We start from the raw sequence: 22,943 nt of genomic DNA on the forward strand, positions 1-22,943 counted from the left end.
TAAAGTGGCTAGTGGTACATGTATTACATAAAGATGGCAAGATGCAGTAGATGATATAGAGTACAGTATATACATATGAGATGGGTAATGTAGGGTATGTAAACATTATATTAAGTGGCATTGTTTAAAGTGGCTAGTGGTACATTTTTACATAATTTCCATCAATTCCCATTTTTAAAGTGGCTGGAGTTGAGTCAGTATGTTGGCAGCGGCCGCTAAATGTTAGTGGTGGCTGTTTAACAGTCTGATGGCCTTGAGATAGAAGCTGTTTTTCAGTCTCTCGGTCCCTGCTTTGATGCACCTGTACTGACCTCGCCTTCTGGATGATAGCGGGGTGAACAGGCAGTGGCTTGGGTGGTTGTTGTCCTTGATGATCTTTATGGCCTTCCTGTGACATCGGGTGGTGTAGGTGTCCTGGAGGGCAGGTAGTTTGCCCCCGGTGATGCGTTCTGCAGACCTCACTACCCTCTGGAGAGCCTTACGGTTGTGGGCGGAGCAGTTGCCGTACCAGGCGGTGATACAGCCCGACAGGATGCTCTCGATTGTGCATCTGTAGAAGTTTGTGAGTGCTTTTGGTGACAAGCCGAATTTCTTCAGCCTCCTGAGGTTGAAGAGGCGCTGCTGCGCCTTCTTCACAACGCTGTCTGTGTGGGTGGACCAATTCAGTTTGTCCGTGATGTGTACACCGAGGAACTTAAAACTTTCCACCTTCTCCACTACTGACCCGTCGATGTGGATAGGGGGGTGCTCCCTCTGCTGTTTCCTGAAGTCCACAATCATCTCCTTTGTTTTGTTGACGTTGAGTGTGAGGTTATTTTCCTGACACCACACTCCGAGGGCCCTCACCTCCTCCCTGTAGGCCGTCTCGTCGTTGTTGGTAATCAAGCCTACCACTGTAGTGTCATCCGCAAACTTGATGATTGAGTTGGAGGCGTGCATGGCCACGCAGTCGTGGGTGAACAGGGAGTACAGGAGAGGGCTCAGAACGCACCCTTGTGGGGCCCCAGTGTTGAGGATCAGCGGGGTGGAGATGTTGTTACCTACCCTCACCACCTGGGGGCGGCCCGTCAGGAAGTCCAGGACCCAGTTGCACAGGGCGGGGTCGAGACCCAGGGTCTCGAGCTTGATGACGAGTTTGGAGGGTACTATGGTGTTAAATGCTGAGCTGTAATCGATGAACAGCATTCTCACATGGGTATTCCTCTTGTCCAGATGGGTTAGGGCAGTGTGCAGTGTGGTTGCGATTGCGTCGTCTGTGGACCTATTGGGTCGGTAAGCAAATTGGAGTGGGTCTAGGGTGTCCGGTAGGGTGGAGGTGATATGGTCCTTGACTAGTCTCTCAAAGCACTTCATGATGACGGAAGTGAGTGCTACGGTGCGGTAGTCGTTTAGCTCAGTTACCTTAGCTTTCTTGGGAACAGGAACAATGGTGGCCCTCTTGAAGCATGTGGGAACAGCAGACTGGGATAAGGATTGATTGAATATGTCCGTAAACACACCAGCCAGCTGGTCTGCGCATGCTCTGAGGACGCGGCTGGGAATGCCGTCTGGGCCTGCAGCCTTGCGAGGGTTAACACGTTTAAATGTTTTACTCACCTCGGCTGCAGTGAAGGAGAGCCCGCAGGTTTTGGTAGGGGGCCGTGTCAGTGGCACTGTATTGTCCTCAAAGCGGGCAAAAAAGTTGTTTAGCCTGTCTGGGAGCAAGACATCCTGGTCCGCGACGGGGCTGGTTTTCTTTTTGTAATCCGTGATTGACTGTAGACCCTGCCACATACCTCTTGTGTCTGAGCTGTTGAATTGCGACTCGATTTTGTCTCTGTACTGGGACTTAGCCTGTTTGATTGCCTTGCGGAGAGAATAGCTACACTGTTTGTATTCGGTCATGCTTCCGGTCACCTTGCCCTGGTTAAAAGCAGTGGTTCGCGCTTTCAGTTTCACGCGAATGCTGCCGTCAATCCACGGTTTCTGGTTTGGGAATGTTTTAATCGTTGCTGTGGGTACGACATCGTCAATGCACTTCCTAATGAACTCGCTCACCGAATCAGCATATTCGTCAATATTGTTGTTGGACGCAATGCGGAACATATTCCAATCCGCGTGATCGAAGCAGTCTTGAAGCGTGGATTCAGATTGGTCGGACCAGCGTTGAACAGACCTGAGCGCGGGAGCTTGTTGTTTTAGTTTCTGTTTGTAGGCTGGAATCAACAAAATGGAGTCGTGGTCAGCTTTTCCGAAAGGGGGGCGGGGGAGGGCCTTATATGCGTCGCGGAAATTAGTATAACAATGATCTAGGGTTTTTCCAGCCCTGGTAGCACAATCGATATGCTGATAGAATTTAGGGAGTTTTGTTTTTAGATTAGCCTTGTTAAAATCCCCAGCTACGATGAATGCAGCCTCAGGGTGTGTGGTTTCCAGTTTACAAAGAGTCAGATAAAGTTCGTTCAGGGCCATCGATGTGTCTGCTTGGGGGGGAATATATACGGCTGTGATTATGATTGAAGAGAATTCCCTTGGTAGATAATGCGGTCGACATTTGATTGTGAGGAGTTCTAGATCAGGTGAACAGAATGACTTGAGTTCCTGTGTGTTGTTATGATGATCACACCACGTCTCGTTAATCATAAGGCATACCCCCCCGCCCCTCTTCTTACCAGAAAGATGTTTGTTTCTGTCGGCGCGATGCATGAAGAAACCAGCTGGCTGCACCGACTCCGTTAGCGTCTCTTGAGTTAGCCATGTTTCCGTGAAGCAGAGCACGTTGCAATCCCTGATGTCTCTCTGGAATGCTACCCGTGCTCGGATTTCATCAACCTTATTGTCAAGAGACTGGACATTGGCGAGTAGTATGCTAGGGAGTGGAGCGCGATGTGCCCGTCTCCGAAGCCTGACCACGAGACCGCCTCGTTTTCCCCTTTTACGGCGTCGCACAGGGTCGCCGGCTGGGATCAGATCCATTGTATTGGGTGGAAGGCAAAACACTGGATCCGTTTCGGGAAAGTCATATTCCTGGTAGGAACGATGATGAGTTGACGTTAATCGTATATTCAGTAGTTCCTCCCGACTGTATGTAATGAAACCTAAGATTACCTGGGGTACCGATGTAAGAAATAACACATAAAAAAACAAAATACTGCATATTTTCCAAGGAACGCGAAGCGAGGCGGCCATCTCTTTCCGGCGCCACATGTTATCTCATCATTTATTGGGATGAGTCTTGTCCTTGAGGCAAAACTGAGTGATTTCCCCTAGATGCAAAGTCAAAATTGGCCGTATTGTGAAAACATAAGTTTTGGTCTTAATTTAAAGTTAGGGTAAGGCATTAGGGTTAGCAGTATGGTTAAGGTTACAGTTAGGTTTAAAATTAGATTGAATGACTTTGTGGCTGTGCTGCTAATGACCACTGCAATCCTGCAGTGGTCATTAGATTTGTGACTTAAAATGCTAACGTGCACTGATTGGGCTCATTGCTTTGAGTTGAAAAATAAATGCTGCTCTCATTTTACATTTACATTTTTTTTTTTTTTTTTTACCTTTATTTAACAAGGTAGGCCAGTTGAGAACAAGTTCTCATTTACAACTGCCACCTGGCCAAGATAAAGCAAAGCAGTGCGACAAAAACAACAACACAGAGTTACACAAACAAACGTACAGTCAATACCATAAAATATTTTTTGTTGTTGGAAAATCTATGTACAGTGTGTGCAAATGTAGAAGAGTAGGGAGGTAAGGCAATAAATAGGCCATAGAGGCAAAATAATTACAATTTAGCATTAACACTGGAGTGATAGATGTACAGATGATGATGTGCAAGTAGAGATACTGGGGTGCAAAAGAGCAAGAGGGTAAGCAATAATATGTGGATGAGGTAGTTGGGTGTGCTATTTACAGATTGGCTGTGTACAGGTACAGTGATCAGGTAGCTGCTCTGACAGCCGATGTTTAAAGTTAGTGAGGGAGATATAAGACTCCAGCTTCAGTGATTTCTGCAATTCGTTCCAGTCATTGGCAGCAGAGAACTGGAAGGAAAGGCGGCCAAAGGAAGTGTTGGCTTTGGGGATGACCAGTGAAATATACCTGCTGGAGCGCATGGGTGGGTGTTACTATGGTGACTAGTGAGCTGAGTTAAGGCGGGGCTTTACCAGCAAAGACTTATAGATGAGCTGGAGCCAGTGGGTTTGGCAATGATTATGTAGTGAGGGCCACTCATGGAATTGCATGCTTTGAAGACTACCGAAAAGTGCTATTTGCATGGTGAAAAATGTTTGCCATATGCTGGATTTGCTGAAGGCCTATTGTTTATGTTTTTGTGGGTGACACTTTGATATCTCGATAATTTGCAGCTGTGTAAGTCTAAAGTTCGCGAGTTTGAGACTGTGTCCATTAGGACTATGGGCATTTTCTTTTTCAACAGCACGAATGAGATTGAGCAATAAAAGTCCCACTCTTGGTCTTCTTAAATTAAACTAACGTTTGACTGTCTGGAGCACAATACCTAGAAGGAGTTTAGAAGGGAGGAACTCGCTCAAACTTTTATTCCGTAGCCTGGGATCTGGACTATGTACAGTGGGGCAAAAAAGTATTTAGTCAGCCACCAATTGTGCAAGTTCTCCCACTTAAAAAGATGAGAGAGGCCTGTAATTTTCATCATAGGTACACTTCAACTATGACAGACAAAATGAGAAAAAAAATCCAGAAAATCACATTGTAGGATTTTTTATGAATTTATTTGCAAATTATGGTGGAAAATAAGTATTTGGTCACCTACAAACAAGCAAGATTTCTGGCTCTCACAGACCTGTAACTTCTTCTTTAAGAGGCTCCTCTGTCCTCCACTCGTTACCTGTATTAATGGCACCTGTTTGAACTTGTTATCAGTATAAAAGACACCTGTCCACAACCTCAAACAGTCACACTCCAAACTCCACTATGGCCAAGAACAAAGAGCTGTCAAAGGACACCAGAAACAAAATTGTAGACCTGCACCAGCCTGGGAAGACTGAATCTGCAATAGGTAAGCAGCTTGGTTTGAAGAAATTAACTGTGGGAGCAGTTATTAGGAAATGGAAGACATACAAGACCACTGATAATCTCCCTCGATCTGGGGCTCCACGCAAGATCTCACCCCGTGGGGTCAAAATGATCACAAGAACGGTGAGCAAAAATCCCAGAACCACATGGGGGGACCTAGTGAATGACCTGCAGAGAGCTGGGACCAAAGTAACAAAGCCTACCATCAGTAACACACTACGCCGCCAGGGACTCAAATCCTGCAGTGCCAGACGTGTCCCCCTGCTTAAGCCAGTACATGTCCAGGCCCGTCTGAAGTTTGTTAGAGAGCATTTGGATGATCCAGAAGAAGATTGGGAGAATGTCATATGGTCAGATGAAACCAAAATAGAACTTTTTGGTAAAAACTCAACTCGTCGTGTTTGGAGGACAAAGAATGCTGAGTTGCATCCAAAGAACACCATACCTACTGTGAAGCATGGGGGTGGAAACATCATGCTTTGGGGCTGTTTTTCTGCAAAGGGACCAGGACGACTGATCCATGTAAAGGAAAGAATGAATGGGGCCATGTATCGTGAGATTTTGAGTGAAAACCTCCTTCCATCAGCAAGGGCATTGAAGATGAAACGTGGTTGGGTCTTTCAGCATGACAATGATCCCAAACACACCGCCCGGACAACGAAGGAGTGGCTTCGTAAGAAGCATTTCAAGGTCCTGGAGTGGCCTAGCCAGTCTCCAGATCTCAACCCCATAGAAAATCTTTGGAGGGAGTTGAAAGTCCGTGTTGCCCAGCAACAGCCCCAAAACATCACTGCTCTAGAGGAGATCTGCATGGAGGAATGGGCCAAAATACCAGCAACAGTGTGTGAAAACCTTGTGAAGACTTACAGAAAACGTTTGACCTCTGTCATTGCCAACAAAGGGTATATAACAAACTATTGAGATAAACTTTTGTTATTGACCAAATACTTATTTTCCACCATAATTTGCAAATAAATTCATAAAAAATCCTACAATGTGATTTTCTGGATTCTTTTTTCTAATTTTGTCTGTCATAGTTGAAGTGTACCTATGATGAAAATTACAGGCCTCTCTCATCTTTTTAAGTGGGAGAACTTGCACAATTGGTGGCTGACTAAATACTTTTTTGCCCCACTGTAGCTGTTGCAAGCGCGCATTGTCACGGACTGTCCACTGGTCGCAAAAGCAAAAATTGATCGGCAGCTTTAACTTCTTAAATTCAAACATTATTAGGTTAAAATACACATATAGAACAGCCATCCACAACAATTACAATCCGTAAGGCGCAAATAGCTACAGTAAATGAGAGCAGCAGTGTGATTCACGTCAATGCACTATGTAGATATCAATAATAAGTGCTATCTGTATCGCCCGTAGGCTACACCACTGCTGTCGTCCTTAAATCTGAGCTTTTATTCAAGATGGATAATCTTTGGATGCCAACAGCAGTCGCACTATTGGAAGACATAGCTTGGACTGTAGCCAACAAAAGCTTATTCCTGCTCTTTCACGCAATCCATCAAACGCATTTGTACCGTCATCATAGTGGTCTCTGACTTGTGGTCAGACTTTCTCAGGCGAAACAAACTTAAACTTGCAAGTTTCTTCAATGCTGATTTAAATATCACTGAGAAAAAAAGAAAGGAGTCAAATAATTTTTGGACAAACATCCTTTCTGAGTTAAAAATAATGCTACAGGCAATCATCTATTTTTTCTAAAGTACACTACATGACCAAAAGTATGTGGACACCTGCTCGTCAAGCATCTCATTCCAAAATCATGGGCATTAATATAGAGTTAGTCGCCCCTTTGCTGATATAACAGCCTCCACTCTTCTGGGAAGGCTTTCCGCTAGATGTTGGACATTGCTGTGGGGACTTGCTTCCATTCAGCCACAAGAGCATTAGTGAGGGCGGGAACTGATGTTGGTCGATTAGGCCTGGCTCGGAGTCTGCGTTCCAATTCATCCCGAAGGTGTTCGATGGGGTTGAGGTCATGGCTCTGTACAGGTCAGTCAAGTTCTTCCACACCGATATCGACAAACCATTTCTGTATGGACCTCGGTTTGTGCACGGGGGCATTGTCATGCTGAAACAGGAAAGGGCCTTTCCCAAACTGTTACCACAAAGTTGGAAGCACAGAATCGTCTAGAATGTCATTGCATGCTGTAGCGTTAAGATTTCCATTCACTGGAACTAAGGGGCCTAGCCCAAACCATGAAAAACAGCCCCAGACCATTATTCCTCCTCCACAAACTTTCCAGTTGGCACGATGCATTGGGGCAGGTAGCGTTCTCCTGGCATCCACCGAACCCAGATTCGTCCGTCGGACTGCCAGATGGTGAAGCGTGATTCATCACTCCAGAGAAAGCGTTTCCACTGCTCCAGGGTCCATTGGCGGCGAGCTTTACACCACTCCAGCCGACACTTGAAATTGCACATGGTGATCTTAGGCTTGTGTGCATATTTCATGAAGCGCCCGACGAACAGTTCTTGTGCTGACGTTGCTTCCAGAGGCAGTTTGGATTTCGGTAGTGAGTGTTGCAACCGAGGACAGACGATTTTTATGCGCTACCCGCTTCAGCACTCGGCGATCCCGTTCTTTGAGATTGTATGGCCTACCATTTCGTGGCTGAGCCATTGTTGCTCATAGACGTTTCCACTTCACAATAACAGCACTTGACCGGGAGAGCTCCTGCAGGGCAAGAACTGACTTTTTGCAAAGGTGGTATCCTATGACAGTGCCACGTTGAAAGTCACTGAGCTCTTCAGTAAGGGCATTCTACTGCCAATGTGGGTCTATGGAGATTGCATGGCTGTGTGCTCGATTTTATACACCTGTTGTGGCTGAAATAGCCAAATCCACTCATTAAAAGGGGTGTCCACAGACTTTTGTATATATAGTGTATTTGTAATCTGATTACAATATTTTTGCTCGTAACCTAACCGATGACAGTTACTGTTTTTATTGTAATCCGTTACTCCCCAACCCTGCCTGGCGCAATGGGTCAATAGAATAGTCTCAAACCCAGCCGACTTGGCACTGCAGGCAGTCCAAGAAAATAGAAAATGAAAGATTTCAAATAATATTTGGGCCTAGTGGACCCTGGGCCAATGCATCGACGGGGAGGCGTAAGGTCGCTGGGTGGTGGAGGGTTTTGTAAACGTTCATGTTTCCATGGTCATTACCTCACTAATATCCACTATCATCTTTCTGTTTGTCTCTGTCTTTCTCTTTCTCTCCCCTCTCTCTCTCGTTCTTTTTCCCAGGGGCGAACTTCGTGACTCGCAAGATCAGCCGTTCTGTGGCGAAGGTTCACCTGGGCCAGCTGGAGAGCATCAGTCTGGGTAACCTGGACTCCAAGAGAGACTGGGACCATGCCAAGGACTACGTAGAGGTAAGACTGGACATATACACACACTGCACTCTGACACACACTCTCACAATCATACACACACAGCGTTGTGGGGTTAATGTTTTCCCAGATCATTTGAGGCTGAAATATGTGATCTGCATGAAGCCCCTTAATAGCCTGCCAAAGAGAAAACAGAGAGAGAGAAAAAACAAGGTTATGAGAGGAGGGAGAGGGCCGCTTGCTGTGAGGCCACAGACGGCACTCCAATTTCCCACCACTCACCCACGTCCCAAAACTCCCTGAAACAGAGCAGCACTGCCTCCCAAACGGCAACCGATTCCCTATTTATGGTGCACTACTTTTGACCAGGGACCGTAGGGCTGTGGTCAAATGTAGTGCCCAATGTAGTGAATAGTCTGCCATTTGGGAGGCAATCCAGAAGAAAGAGAGATAATAAGGGAATGCCTTGTGGTGCTGTGTGATGCTGTGGATGATGACAGAAATACAGTGTTTGTGTTAACGTAATGGTGCCAGCAGCAAGCTGAGAGATGAAACGAACAGTAAGGGGTCGCCATGTCCAGGAGCAGAACTCGCTGTGTGTGTGTGGTGTGTGTGTGTGTGATTGTGTGTGTGTGTGTGTTGTGAGTGTTAGCGATATGTTAGTGTAACACTTGTGTGTGTGTGTGTGTGTGATAGGTAAGTGTTTGTGTCTCTCTCTCTCGCTCTCTTTCTCTATGAAGATGAAAGTCTCTGTGTGTTGCCATGTCTGACAGCAAGACTCCTCATGGTGGACCCTGTTATTAATAGGGGGGTGGTGGCGGGAGGGTTGACACTTCGACGGGGGCTAGAAGGGGTAGTTTAACTAGAACTTCAGTGTGGATCACTGCGTCAGAGCAGGATGTTGGTGTGGTTGATCATGCTGTTAAGGTGGGGCTGAACCTGTTACGCAGGCCCGGGTGCTATGCTGTTGATGCATTCATAGATTAGTCATATCCAATTCAAACCGCAGAGCATATAAGAGAGAACAATGTTTTTTGGTTCCTATCGGACTTCTTTGTTCACTGATGTGATTTTGTTTCTGTGTTAGTGAAATGGCGACGTGGTCTTTAAAGGTAGTGCTTATTCTCTGCTACTTCAGCGTTTTTTCTGTATTTAGCCATGATTTTGCACTTTAGTGTAGTAGAGTCATAGAAATAAGAATGAATAGAACAGGCGTTCCCATTGAAGTCGATGATGGCATAATGGGTGGACTGGCGGCCATTGCGAGTGTACCCATTGGAGCAAAGCAGGAAGTACAATTGGGAAGTAAAAGCAGGAAGTGTACCCATCAATCTGTGCTATGATTTGTTGAATCAACTCAAATTACATTACAAAAAATATATTTCGTTGAATGAGCCACATCAGTTGGCATCATTTGAATAAACATTCTTCATTACCATGGAAATTATTACATCACAATACATGTACCAGGCAGACATTGCGAAGGTAAGAGGTTCCAAGCCTGTGCTATTTAAGTGATAATGCCAGAGAAGCTGGTGTTTGGAGGATATGTTGGCACGGGTGTTGTTGGCTTCGAGGGCATTATCACTTTTATACAACGGGTTACCAACATATTCAAATAATGATTGAGATATTTCAGAAAAAAACATATTTTGATGAATTTATTAAAACTATTTCATCCTCCATCAAGATAAAATCCCGACACAAATCTAGGGTTGCTATCCAAGCCGGCTGGTCATTCGTTCTATCGATTCGGTTGCCAGAGACGCGACCCAGTTGTTCAGTCTTTTTGTTCTGTATCTATGGACGTGACCCAGTCGTTCGTTCTAAATGTTCCACTGCCATACTTGCTGGCAGCGTTCTTATCCCTTGCTTGCTAACTAGCCAACTAGCCAACTAGCCAACTTACAGTCATGTCAAACAGTGCAGCCAGAATAACAGAAGTAGCTGCATTTGCATTTGTTTAAGCTGTTTTCTAGTGACATCTATTTGGATACATCCATAACAATGAGCTAATGAGGCGTGATTTTGCATGGCATAGAAAATGTGCTCACTCGTCAGGACACTGTTGTTCAGAGGAGCTAGCCAACAACACAGTTAACACAATCACCTCAAACTGAAGCTGGAAAGACTGTAAACTAGCTGCACTTCATTTAGTTTGACCTTATATATCCATACAAATAATGCCAGCTGATTCATGCTTCGACTGGGTGAGAAACTCTGCTTGCCTGTCTATCTCGTTCATATTCCCTACACGTTCCTTACTATGCGACAGCTGGCGATCAAATTTGAATATTGAAATAATGTTGCAAATGTTGAAGAGACAGACTATCATGGTTCCACCTGTCACCAGAGGGCGGCAGAGACTGTCCTAGAGACATTAACAACACTCTGGTGTGTGTATTTTTTACTCATTATGATTTCCCTGTTAAAAGAGGTGTGTTTTCTGTTGTCCTTTGCAGAAGCTAAAATTGTTTACTGTTTGCGGTCGGTTCCTGAGTGAGTTTTCGAGACTTAGTGTTAGTTGTTTTTCAAGTGTACTGTGATCATGTGCCTACCATTTATCAGTAAAGTATTATGTTTATCCTTTTCCACTGATTCCTTGTCTGGTCTCTTCTCTGCACCTGGGTCCAACCTCACCACGTCACAGCAAGCTTCTGCCTCAACAGCAGAGAACACCCAGATCGAGAATGCTATAACCCAACAAGGAGCAATTGTGAAGAGTGAAGACAACAGTGAAGAGGTGACTCTGGGATGCTGGCCTTCTAGGCAGAGTTCCTCTGTCCAGTGTCTGTGTTATTTTGCCCATCTTAATCTTTTATTTTTAATGGCCAGTCTGAGATATGACTTTTCTTTGCAACTCTGCCTAGAATGCCAGCATCCCGGAGTCGCCTCTTCACTGCTGAAGTTGAGACTGGTGTTTTGCAGGTAGTATTTAATGACGCTGCCAGTTGAGGACTTGTGAGGCAAATAGGCAAACAGGATAAAACTCATCCAGAGGCGGCGCCCCTAGTGGCCGGGGACTTTAATGCAGGGAAACTTAAATCCGTTCTACCTCATTTCTATCAGCATGTTAAATGTGCAACCAGAGGGAAAAAAACTCTAGACCACCTTTACTCCACACACAGAGACTTGTACAAAGCTCTCCCTCGCCCTCCATTTGGAAAATCTGATCATAATTCTATCCTCCTGATTCCTGCTTACAAGCAAAAATTAAAGCAGGAAGCACCAGTGACTCGGTCAATAAAAAAGTGGTCAGATGAAGCAGATGCTAAGCTACAGGACTGTTTTGCTAGCACAGACTGGAATATGTTCCGGGATTCCTCCAATGGCATTGAGGAGTACACCACATCTGTCATTGGCTTCATCAATAAGTGCATCAATGACGTCGTCCCCTTCGTGACTGTACGTACGTACATACCCTGACCAGAAGCCATGGATTACAGGCAACATCTGCACTGTGCTAAAGGGTAGAGCTGCCGCTTTCAAAGAGCGGGACTCTATTCCGGAAGCTTATAAGAAATCCCACTATGCCGTCTGATGAACCATCAAACAGGCAAAGCGTCAATACAGGACTACGATCGAATCATACTATACCGGCTCCGACGCTCGTCGGATGTGGCAGGTCTTGCAAACTATTACAGACTACAAAGGGAGGCACAGCCGAGAGTCGCCCAGTGACACAAGCCTACCAGATTAGCTATATTTCTTCTATGCTCCCTTCTTGGCAAGTAACACTGAAACATGCATGAGCGCACCAGCTGTTCTGGACAACTGTGTGATCACGCTCTCCACCGCTGATAGTACTTTGAAAGGCTGGTCATGGGTCACATCAACACCATTATCCCAGAAACCCTAGACTCACTCCAATTTGCATACTGCCCCAAAAAGATCCACAGCTGATGCAATCTATATTGCACCCCACACTGCCCTTTCACACCAGGACAAAAGGTACACCTACGTGAGAATGCTTTTCATTGATTACAGCTCAATGTTCAACACCATAGTGCCCTCAAAGCTCATCACTCTGCAACTTTATCCTGGAGTTCCTGACGGGCCGCCCCCAGGTGGTAAGGGTAGGTAACAACACATCCGCCACGCTGATCCTTAACACTTGGACCCCTCAGGGGTGCGTGCTCAGTCCTCTCTTATACGCCCTGTTCACTCATGACTGCTCTGCCAGGCATGACTCCAACACCGTCATTAAGTTTGCCGATGACAGTGGTAGGCCTGATCACCAACAACGACGAGACAGCATGTAGGGAGGAAGTCAGAGACCTGGCCCTGTTGTGCCAGGACAAAAACCTCTCCCTCAACGTGATCAAGACTAAGGACATGATTGTGGACTCCAGGAAAAGGAGGACCGAGCACGCCCCAATTCTCATCGACTGGGCTGTAGTGGAGCAGGTTGACAGCTTCAAGTTCCTTGGTGTCCTAATCACAAACAAACTAACATGGTTCAAACATATCAAGACAGTCGTGAAGAGGGCATGACAAAACCTATTCCCCCTCAGGAGACTGAAAAGATATGTCATGGGTCCTCTTATCCTCAAAAGGTTCAACAGCTGCACCATTGAGCGCATCCTGACTGGTAGCATCACTGCCTGGTATGGCAACTGCTCGGCCTCCGACCGCAAGGCACTACAGAGGGTAGTGCGTACGGCCCAGCTGTGGCCAAGCTTCCTGTCATCCATGACCTCTATACCAGGCGGTCTCAGAGGAAGGCCCTAAAGGCTACCCAGACTACTTGCACTGCCTCCCCCACTCTTTCATGCTTCTGCGACTCTCTGTTATTATCTATGCATAAGTCACTTTAATAACTCTACCCACATGTACAGTATATATTACCTCAATTACCTCGACTAACCGGCACCCCCTGTATATAGCCTCGCTATTGCTATTTTACTGCTGCTCCTGTTGTGTTTGTTTCATGTTAATTAAATCTGTGTTCCGTTCCAAAATGACCACCCCCATTACAGCTGATTTATACATCCATAATAATGCATATATTATCACCTAATGTTGTGTTAGATCTTTAGTTCTTGTGAACATTACAAGTTTTGAACTTCTATTTGCTATTTATGGACTTTAGGCCTCATTGACATGAGCTCATACAACAACTTTTGTAGTAACAAAAGCACAATGTATGGATTATTTTGACTAACAAATATTCAGATGAAACATATTGTGCTATTTATCACAGACTACTTTCTCCTCTAAAGCATCTTCACTGTCAGTTTCGTGACCTCTCTCATCCTCACCAGTGTCATGATCAAAGATATGATCAAGAGCCTCACATACAGTATATCGTTTGAACATTGTGCTGCCACAGAATGGATTGTGCGCAAGGCCTCAAAAAAGCTTTATATACCAGAGATGCGAGAAAAGTTCCATATATTATTGTGCCAACGGTGGGGGAAAGGTTCTATTGGGGAAAGGTTCCCGTGGGGGTTGCCTTGGAAGCCAAGAAGGGGAGTGAGTGTGTGCCTGTGTGTGTGTGTGTGTGCTCAAACACACATGCATGTGGGGGTCTGGGAGAGGAAGTGTGTCCATCTGATGAATAGGAATGTGCATGAACTCAATTGTATAGACCAGTTGTAGTCTCACCCATTCTAATGACCGGTCATTTTTGACGGGGAACACCACAGGTGTACAAAACTTAAGTAAAACACCCAAAATGTAATGAAAATCATCAAAATGTATTTTGTGTGTTCAGATGCCCTGTGTGGACAAAGTCATGTAACCTTATGACAATCAGATTAAGTGAACTACATTTTTCAGAGAGAGAACTTGTAAATCGGTCCGATTTGACCGGAACACAGCAGGAGGGTTAATTATTTGTTACTTTATTTCTAGATTTTTTTTGTATTTTTCTTAAAACTGCATTGTTGGTTAAGGGGTTGTAAATAAGCATTTCACTGTCAGGTCTACACCTGTTGTATTTGGCACATGTGACAAATACAATTGGATTTGATCCCAGCCCCCTAGTAGTATGGCGGCCACCCGGGAGGATTCAAGGGGTTCCTCACTCAGTGCTCTCTGGTGTTAGAGCTACTGTCCTGCTCGTTCCACACTGATCGGGCCATGATCGCCTACATCATCTCTCTACTCTAGGGCAAGACCCTGGCTTGGGCAACGGCGGTGTTGGAACAGCAGCCACCATCCTGCAGCTCCATATTAGCCTTCACTGTAAGAACTGCCAGACTAAATGCCAAACACCCCCACCAAGAACCTTGCCGTGTTCCCAGGCATCCATTAAAGACCAAGACTTTTCCGCTCTCCCTCCAGAGTACTTCGACCTCCGGGAGGCCTTCAGTAAGAGGCAATCTGCCACCCTCTCTCCTCATCGTCCATACGACTGAGCCATTGAACTCCTACCCGGCTCCACCCTCCCTGGGGCTGTCTGTACTCCCTCTCGAACCCTGAAGCAGCAGTCATGGACAATTACATCCGAAAGTCGCTGGAGGCAGGTTTCATTCGCTACTCCACATCCCCAGCTGGTAAAGGCTGCTTCTTCGTGGGAAAGAAGGATGGAGGTCTGTGTCCCTGCATTGATTACAGAGGGCTGAACAGGATTACGATTAAAAATTGGTACCCTCTATCCCTGAGTTGGCCCATGGGGTCCAATTCTTCACCAAACTGGATCTCCGCAACACTTACAATCTGGTGAGAATCAGTGAGGGAGATGAATGGAAGACTGCCTTTATTAACATCCCGAGTGGCCACTTTGAGTATTTAGTCATGCCCAGTCTTCCAAGCATTGGTCAATGACACGCTTAGGGATGTGTTGAATTGGTTCGTCTTTGTTTACCTCGACGACATCCTGATCTTCTCCAAGACCCTTCCGGAACACATTCTGCATGTCCGCTAAGTCCTGAGACGCCTCCTGCAGAGTCAACTATACATCAAGTAAGATAAGTTTCTTCCTGGTCCACATTATCTCTACCGCCGGCATCCAAATGGAACCCGTAAAGGTGAGGGTGGTCACCGACTGGCCCCGTCCCGCCTCACTCAAATAAGTCCAGCGGTTCTTCGAGTTTGCCAACTTTTACATGTATTTTATACGCAACTTTGGTGCGGTGGCAGCTCCTCTCACGGCCCTAACCCGCAAGTACCAAAACCATTTTGCGGGACCGCTGAAGCTGACAGGGCATTCGGGGAGCTCAAGGGATGTTTCACCTCTGGACCCATCCTGATCCTACCCGTCCCTTCGTGGTAGAGGTGGACACCTCAGACACCTGGTTCATGGATGGTCTTTTCACAGAGGATTGAGGGGGACAAGAAACTGCAAACATGTGCCTTTCCCTCCAAGCGGTTCTCGCCAGCAGAATGCAACTACGATGTAGGCAACCGGAAGCTATTGGCAGTTAAGTGCGCCCTTGAGGGGTGGAGACACTGGTTGGAGAGGGCACCTCATCCTTTCGTGATTTGGACGGACCATAAGAACTTGGTCTCCATTCAAGAAGCCAAGAGGTTGAAAGCTCGCCAGGGTAGGTGGGCTCTGTTCTTTTACAGGTTCAACTTCACACTAGCCTATCACTGGGATCCAAGAATCAGAGAGCAGACGCCCTGTCCTGCCAACACAATGTCTCTAACGAGGAGAGGGACTCCGAGCCCATCATCCCCAGCTCCCGCATTGTGACCCCTGTGATATGGAGCATTGAGACCACAGTCCGACAAGCCCAGACCCGAGAACCTGACCCCAGTAGGGGTCCCACTATCAGACTTTATGTTCAGCCCGTTTCCGAGAACTATAATGGGGACACTCCTCTAAATTAACTGGGCATCCAGGGCTTAGTCGGACACGAGTTCCTGAGGCGGAAATTCTGGTGGCCCAACATGATTGAGGATGTGAGATCCTTTGGGTTGCTCAAACCTCTGCCCATCCCCAGCCGGCCCTGGTCCCACCTGTCCGTAGACTTTATCACAGTGTTACCCCCATCCCAAGGGCTTACCACTATCTTGGTGAATGTCGATCGGTTTTCCAAGGCAGCCCATTTCATCGCCTTACCCAAGTTGCCCTCAGCAAAGGAGTCCGCTGATCTCATGATTACCCATGTCTTTCGACTACACTGACTTCCCCAGGACATTGTTTCGGATCGTGGGCACCAGTTCATCGCACGGTATTGGAAAGCATTCTGCTCCCTGTTGGGGGCATTGGTGAGTCTCTCCTCGGGGTTCCACCCACAGTCGAATGGGCAAATGGAGCGGACCAACCAGGAGCTGGAGAAGTTCCTCCGCTGTTTCATCTCCACTCAGGCCAGCAACTGGAGCAAGATCCTCGTCTGGGCAGAGTATGCTGACAACACACTGCCGGACTCGTCCACTGGACTGCCGTTTGAGTGTCAGTTTGGGTTCGCCCCCTCCGAACAAGAGGCCGAAGCGGGGGTGCAATCAGCCGAGGCGTTCATTAGACGATGTCGCTGCACCTGGATCAGAGGGTGATCCTCCTTGCTCTGCTCCTTTGCCCAACACCTACACCAGGCAAACCGGCACTGAAGGCCTATTTTGCTTCTCCGATATGGTCAACGGGTGTGGCTGTCCACACGTGATCTTCCCTTAAAGGTGGACTCGCGTGGAGCGAGCTTCCGCTACATAGGACCATTCAAGATCCTGAGTCGCATCAACCCGGTCACCTACGTCTCCAGCCTCCCAGGTTTATGAGGGTATGTCTATTCTTCCATGTCTCCTGTCTCAAGCTGGCAAGGACCAGTCCCTTCTCTTCCCCACACCTGCCCTTCCGCCCCTCGACTTGTTGTTAGTCGCCCGTCCTGCACTGTCTAGCGTCTGTTGGAGGCTTGTCGGGCCGAGGCACCCTGCAGTACCTGGTGGACTGGGAGGGCTACAGCCACGAGGAGCCAAGATAATCCATCCACCTGACAGGTGTGGCATATCAAGAAGCTGATTAACTTCTCACGAGTCACCAACCCTGATCCGGTAGCACCCCCCCCCCCACCCCCCACTGATTAGCATAGCTAGCATAGCGTCACAAGTAACTTGTAGCATCTAAATATCATTAAATCACAAGTCCAAGACACCAGATGAAAGATACAGGTCTTGTGAATAAAGCCACCATTTCAGATTTTTAAAATGTTTTACAGGGAAGACACAATATGTAAATCTATTAGCTAACCACGTTAGCAAAGGAGAGGATTTTTTCACTCCCAACAGTTTTTCCCTGCGTCAGTAGCTATCACTAATTCGACTAAATAAAAATATATATAGCCACTAACCAAGAAACAAATTCATAAGATGACAGTCTGATAACATATTTATGGTATAGCATAGTTTTTTTTTTTAAATGTGCATTTTTCAGGTATAAATCACAGTTCTACATTGCAGCTGCAATCTGAAAAGGTGCCGACCAAGCCAGAACAATTACAGAGACCAACGTCATATAACTAATTACTCATTTTAAAACATTTCAGAAAAATACACAGCGTACAGATATTGAAAGCCCAACATCTGGTGAATCCAAACAATATTTCAGATTTCTTAAATGTTTTATAACGAAAACAAAATGTAGCGCTAAATTAGCATAGCTATACCAGGCAGATTCGGCTGGGCGCCCACGGCAAGATCACATGCACAACAGATATGATATAACATCGTAAATGGGGTCTTACTATGGCTGATCTTTCATCAGAATGTTGATCAAAGTGTCCTTTGTCAAGATGAGTTGTTGGTTCCGTTCAGAGTCGTTCCTTTCCCACTCCATTTAGCACAGGTACCGGTCGAGTGGCACGGGTTTCTCAAACGATACTAAAATCTAACAACGGAACACCGAAAAACTCCCTAAAAAATTCAAATAATCTGATTAAACTATATTGAAAAAACATACATTACGATGATCTGGTCACATGTATCAAACAAACTTCGACACGGAGATAATAATGGCCGCACAACAGAAGACAAACGTAGCTCCAATTTCCATGCAACAGAGAACCGGAAGTTGTCGGTCATGCCAAAGATTTTGCTCTCATTTCACGTCAGTCCCAGATAGACAAGAAATTTTTCCTCTGACGTCCTCTAGACACCCAGAGGAAGGCCAGTGAGTTGTGTTTCGGGTCATAGGAGGCACGACCATATATAGGCAGAGCTTTGAAGCCAGCATAAACATCTTGATTTTATGTTCTTGGTCATGGAAAGTGCTGTTGAATGACTTCTGTATCACTCAGAGACAAAATTGAAACGGATTTAGAAACTAGGGATTGTTTTCTTTCCAATGGTATGATTCATATGCATATAGTAAGAGCAATAATTGAATAAGAGGCAGTTTAATCTGTAGAGCAAATTATGCTAATGCGAAAATAGCACCCCCTGTATTCTCAAGAGGTTAATATGGCTGGGATCCCGTTAACGGGATCGATATAACAACAGCCAGTGAAAGTGCAGGGCGCCAAATTCAAAACAACAGAAATCCCACAATTACAATTCCTCAGACATACAAGTATTTTACACCATTTCAAAGATACACTTGTTGTAAATCCAGCCACAGTGTCCGATTTCAAAAGGCTTTACGACGAAAGCATACCATGCGATTATGTTAGGTCAGAGCCAAGTCACAGAAAAACACAGCCATTTTTCCAGCCAAAGAGAGGAGTCACAAAAAGCAGAAATAGAGATCAAATGAATCACTAACCTTTGATGATCGTCATCAGATGACACTCATAGGACTTCATGTTACACAATACATGTATGTTTTGTTCGATAAAGTTCATATTTATATCCAAAAATCTAAGTTTTCATTGGCGCGTTATGTTCAGTAGTTCCAAAACATCTGGTGATTTTGCAGACAGCCACATCAATTTACAGGAATACTCATAATAAACATTGCTAAAAGATACAACTGTTATGCATGGAATTTTAGATCCACTTCTCCTTAATGCAACCTCTGTCAGATTTTTTTTAAACTTTACGTTGAGAAAAAAATTACTTCAAGAAACATAGTTTATCTTCTGAAGCAATTTTATAATCCTGTCTTGATTGTAGAAGTTCTATTTTGCTATCTCTTAAATTTTAAAGTGATCTCTTTGAAGAGAGTCAGTGAATCAGGCCATCTCCATGGTAACCAGACACTCTTTATGCCATACATGCCTTCAAAACTACCGTAAAACCCCTTAAGTTTGCCCTTACCTAAGGAAATATTTGAGGGGCTCTATGCAACGCCTTTAAACAATTCCCTTAGGTAAGGGAAAATAATTTATTAAAGAGCAACTGCCCCTAAAAAACTACATATAGAAAACAGCCTATGCGGCATCTATAAGAGGCAGAAACATTTATTATACTCTTAAGATGTACCACAAATTTTTTATAGGATAATTTTGGTCAAAAGTCAGTCTCGTCCAAATCTGAGTTTTGTGAGACCTGTGGTCACGACTGCATCACAACGTTCATAAATTCAAAGGGTTTCGCTCTTGGAGCATTCAGAGTGCACATTGGACGCTCTGGCCAAGGAGTAGGGTTGATCCGAGCATTCTGACCTCACAACGGCATTCATGCACCCAAGCTAACTGGCTAACGTTGGCTAGCTTGCTAGCTACTTCCAGACACAAATGAGAGAACATCTCACTCTGACCATTTTACTTGCCCTGGCAGAGCTGGTTAGGCTGTTTTCATGTTATTCAGAGTGTTGGTGACTGTAACTGTGCTGCTGGCAACAATTTCGTTTTTTTGACACCGGCCATAATCAACGGGTGTTGAGCGTTCGTAAATTATTATTATTATTCTGTTATTCTGCACTCTCTGAAATCGGAGTAGAGTGTGCAAAGCTGTTTTCAAGTCACGGGGTGGCTATTTGGGGGGTGGCTATTTGAAGATTCTCAAACATAAAATATATTTTGATTTGTTTAACACTTTTTTGGTTACTACAGGATTCCATGTGTTATTTCATCTACCAACTGAGCCACACGGGACCACACAACATATACTTAGTATTACTTTCTTAGCAACAGTATACATATCTCCCTGGCATATTACATCATGTATACATGTATACGTGAATCCTCTCTTTGGCTGGAAAAATGGCTGTGTTATTCTGTGAATAGGCACTCACCTAACATAATCGTTTGGTTTGCTTTCGTCGTAAAGCTTTTTTGAAATTGGACACTGTGGCTGGATTTACAACAAGTGTATCTTCAAAATGGTGTAAAATACATGTATGTTTGAGGAATTTTAGTTATGGGATTTCTGTTGTTTTGAATTTGGTGCCCTGCACTTTCACTGGCTGTTGAAGAGGTGGGACGCTAACGTCTCACGTACCCTAGAGAGGTTAAACCCAGACTTGGACCATACATCCACTCGACTGAATAGTAGGCTAGTGATTGCATTTCAATGCTTGCAGTTAGCCACTGATTCCTTCCAAACCATTCATTGTTGAATTTGCGACTTGTTGTGTAATGTTTCTGTGCAACGGCCGATGAGCACCGATATGTTTTATCTTTAATTTCTGTAAGTAATTTATCTTCATTTGACAAGGATTGATAAGGATTTGTCAGTAGATTGTCGACTTGATTCATAATGATGATACTGTAGATATAACGTGATTTGATGTAATTTTATCTTGAGCCTTCTTGGAGGGAACTTCTAATGTAACTCTATGGCAGCACCCAAGGGGCTTGAATTCTTGAGCTGTCCCTGTAGATTTTGCTGTTATGTATTGTCCCTATGAGTGACAGAACACTGAGCCAATCACAGCGCAACTAGTGAACATTACCAACTCTTACGCTCTGAATTTTCCGCTGGCTGCCCCACCAGCACAGAAAGCACTGTGCTAGGCTGAAACACCTGCATTTTGGAGCTGCCTTACTCAAGAAAGCAAAAAAGAGAGTTTGTATGCAGCTTTATTAACTCAATGATTTTAGATATATTTTTTTGCAAACTGATATGTGACACATATTAATGCCAAAATAACATGCAAAATCGGCAACCATTCTTTTTTTAAATGTACCTCTACAGGATCGGTGGGTCCCCTGCCGGACGGTTGAGTTGGCTAATGTGATTAGGCTAATGTAGGCTAATGTAGGCTAATGTGATTAGCATGAGGTTGTAAGTAATAAGAACATTTCCCAAGACATAGACATATCTGAAATTCTTGTTAATCTAACTGCACTGTCCAATTTACAGTAGCTTTTACAGTGAAAGAATACCATGTTATTGTTTGAGGAGAGTGCACAGTTATGAACTTGGAAATGTATTAATAAACCAATTAGGCACATTTGGGCAGTCTTGATACAACAGTTTGAAAAGAAATGCAATGGTTCATTGGATCAGTCTAAAACTTTACACATACACTGCTTCCATCTAGTGGCCAAAATCTAATTTGCGCCTGGGCTGGAATAATACATTATGGCCTTTCTCTTGCAAAAAGTTTTTTTTTCTTTGTATTATCTTTTACCAGATCTAATGTGTTATATTCTCCTACATTAATTTAACATTTCCACAAACTTCAAAGTATTTCCTTTCAAATGGTATCAAGAATATGTATATCCTTGCTTCAGGTCCTGAGCTACAGGCAGTTACATTTGCGTATGTCATTTTAGGTGAAAATTGAAAAATAGACGCCACCCTGGGTCCTTAAGAGAAACAGTTTGCATATCATTGCATGTGTTAGACCAAAGTTGAGGACACAACCGTTCACCTGACACAAGACTGTATCCAAACATTACACTGTTGATTTTATGTGCATTTTAAATGTACTGTACTTTTCGCCGCATTTGTTGATAACGAAAACTGAAAATAATCTGGATACATTCAGTAACATTATAAGAATATTCCTGGAAAATGTGGAGTAGGTGCAACATAAGACAACAAAAATGACAAGGGTTTCAGGGAGAAGACTAACTGGTGTCTCCAAGTGGCCAAACACCTCTCCAGAGTGTGCACAGTTATTTTCACTGCTCTTTTATGACTTAATAAAATATGAGCAAGGTGCTTTTTGAGCTCTCCTAGCTGTGCTGCTGAGGAACTAGGGCAAGCAAACTTGTGTTTGTTTGGTTTGGCACACAACACTGCATCCCCGCCATCGCACGTTTACTGTTGTTGTTTACTCAATCCAAAAAAACGATCCATTATAAATCGCAGTCTGGGTCAGGTGGGCGTCATCGAAAGCATGTTCTTTTGCCAACATGACAAGCTAAGTTATAAAATACGATCGAACAGTGTTAGGCTTTGCCAAAGCAACTCAGAGAAAGATCATCAGTTTGGTGCGTATAGAAAGGAGTCATGGAGTGCATCCAGGTGTATGTTCTACAGCGAATTTTCTTCACAATAGACTAACATAGGCTCATTCTGTTTAGAACAGCCGATGGGTATGACTCCATGTCATCTTGTAACTGTGAAACCAAACATAACGATCATAAATGTTGACATTGTATGTGACGTGAGTTTTGTGATGTGGAAATGCGAAGTGTACATTTAGACTCACTGGCGTTTGGCTTGCTTGTATGACATCGAAGCAGTATTTGTTATAGTCCTCAACGTCTCATCTTTCAAAATGCATGGAGTCCTCTTCATTTACAGCATTTCCCTCACTCGGACGACAAAACATTTGTAAAAGTT

At 44.7% G+C, this 22,943-nt stretch overlaps 1 pseudogene; it reads left to right on the plus strand.

The window, feature by feature from the left end:
• LOC139579687 (GDP-mannose 4,6 dehydratase-like) overlaps positions 1-22,943 on the plus strand; it is a 193,880-nt pseudogene that overhangs the window by 34,961 nt on the left and 135,976 nt on the right.

The sequence above is a fragment of the Salvelinus alpinus genome, chromosome 6 (assembly GCF_045679555.1).
Source record: "Salvelinus alpinus chromosome 6, SLU_Salpinus.1, whole genome shotgun sequence".
Classification (NCBI taxonomy): domain Eukaryota; kingdom Metazoa; phylum Chordata; class Actinopteri; order Salmoniformes; family Salmonidae; genus Salvelinus; species Salvelinus alpinus.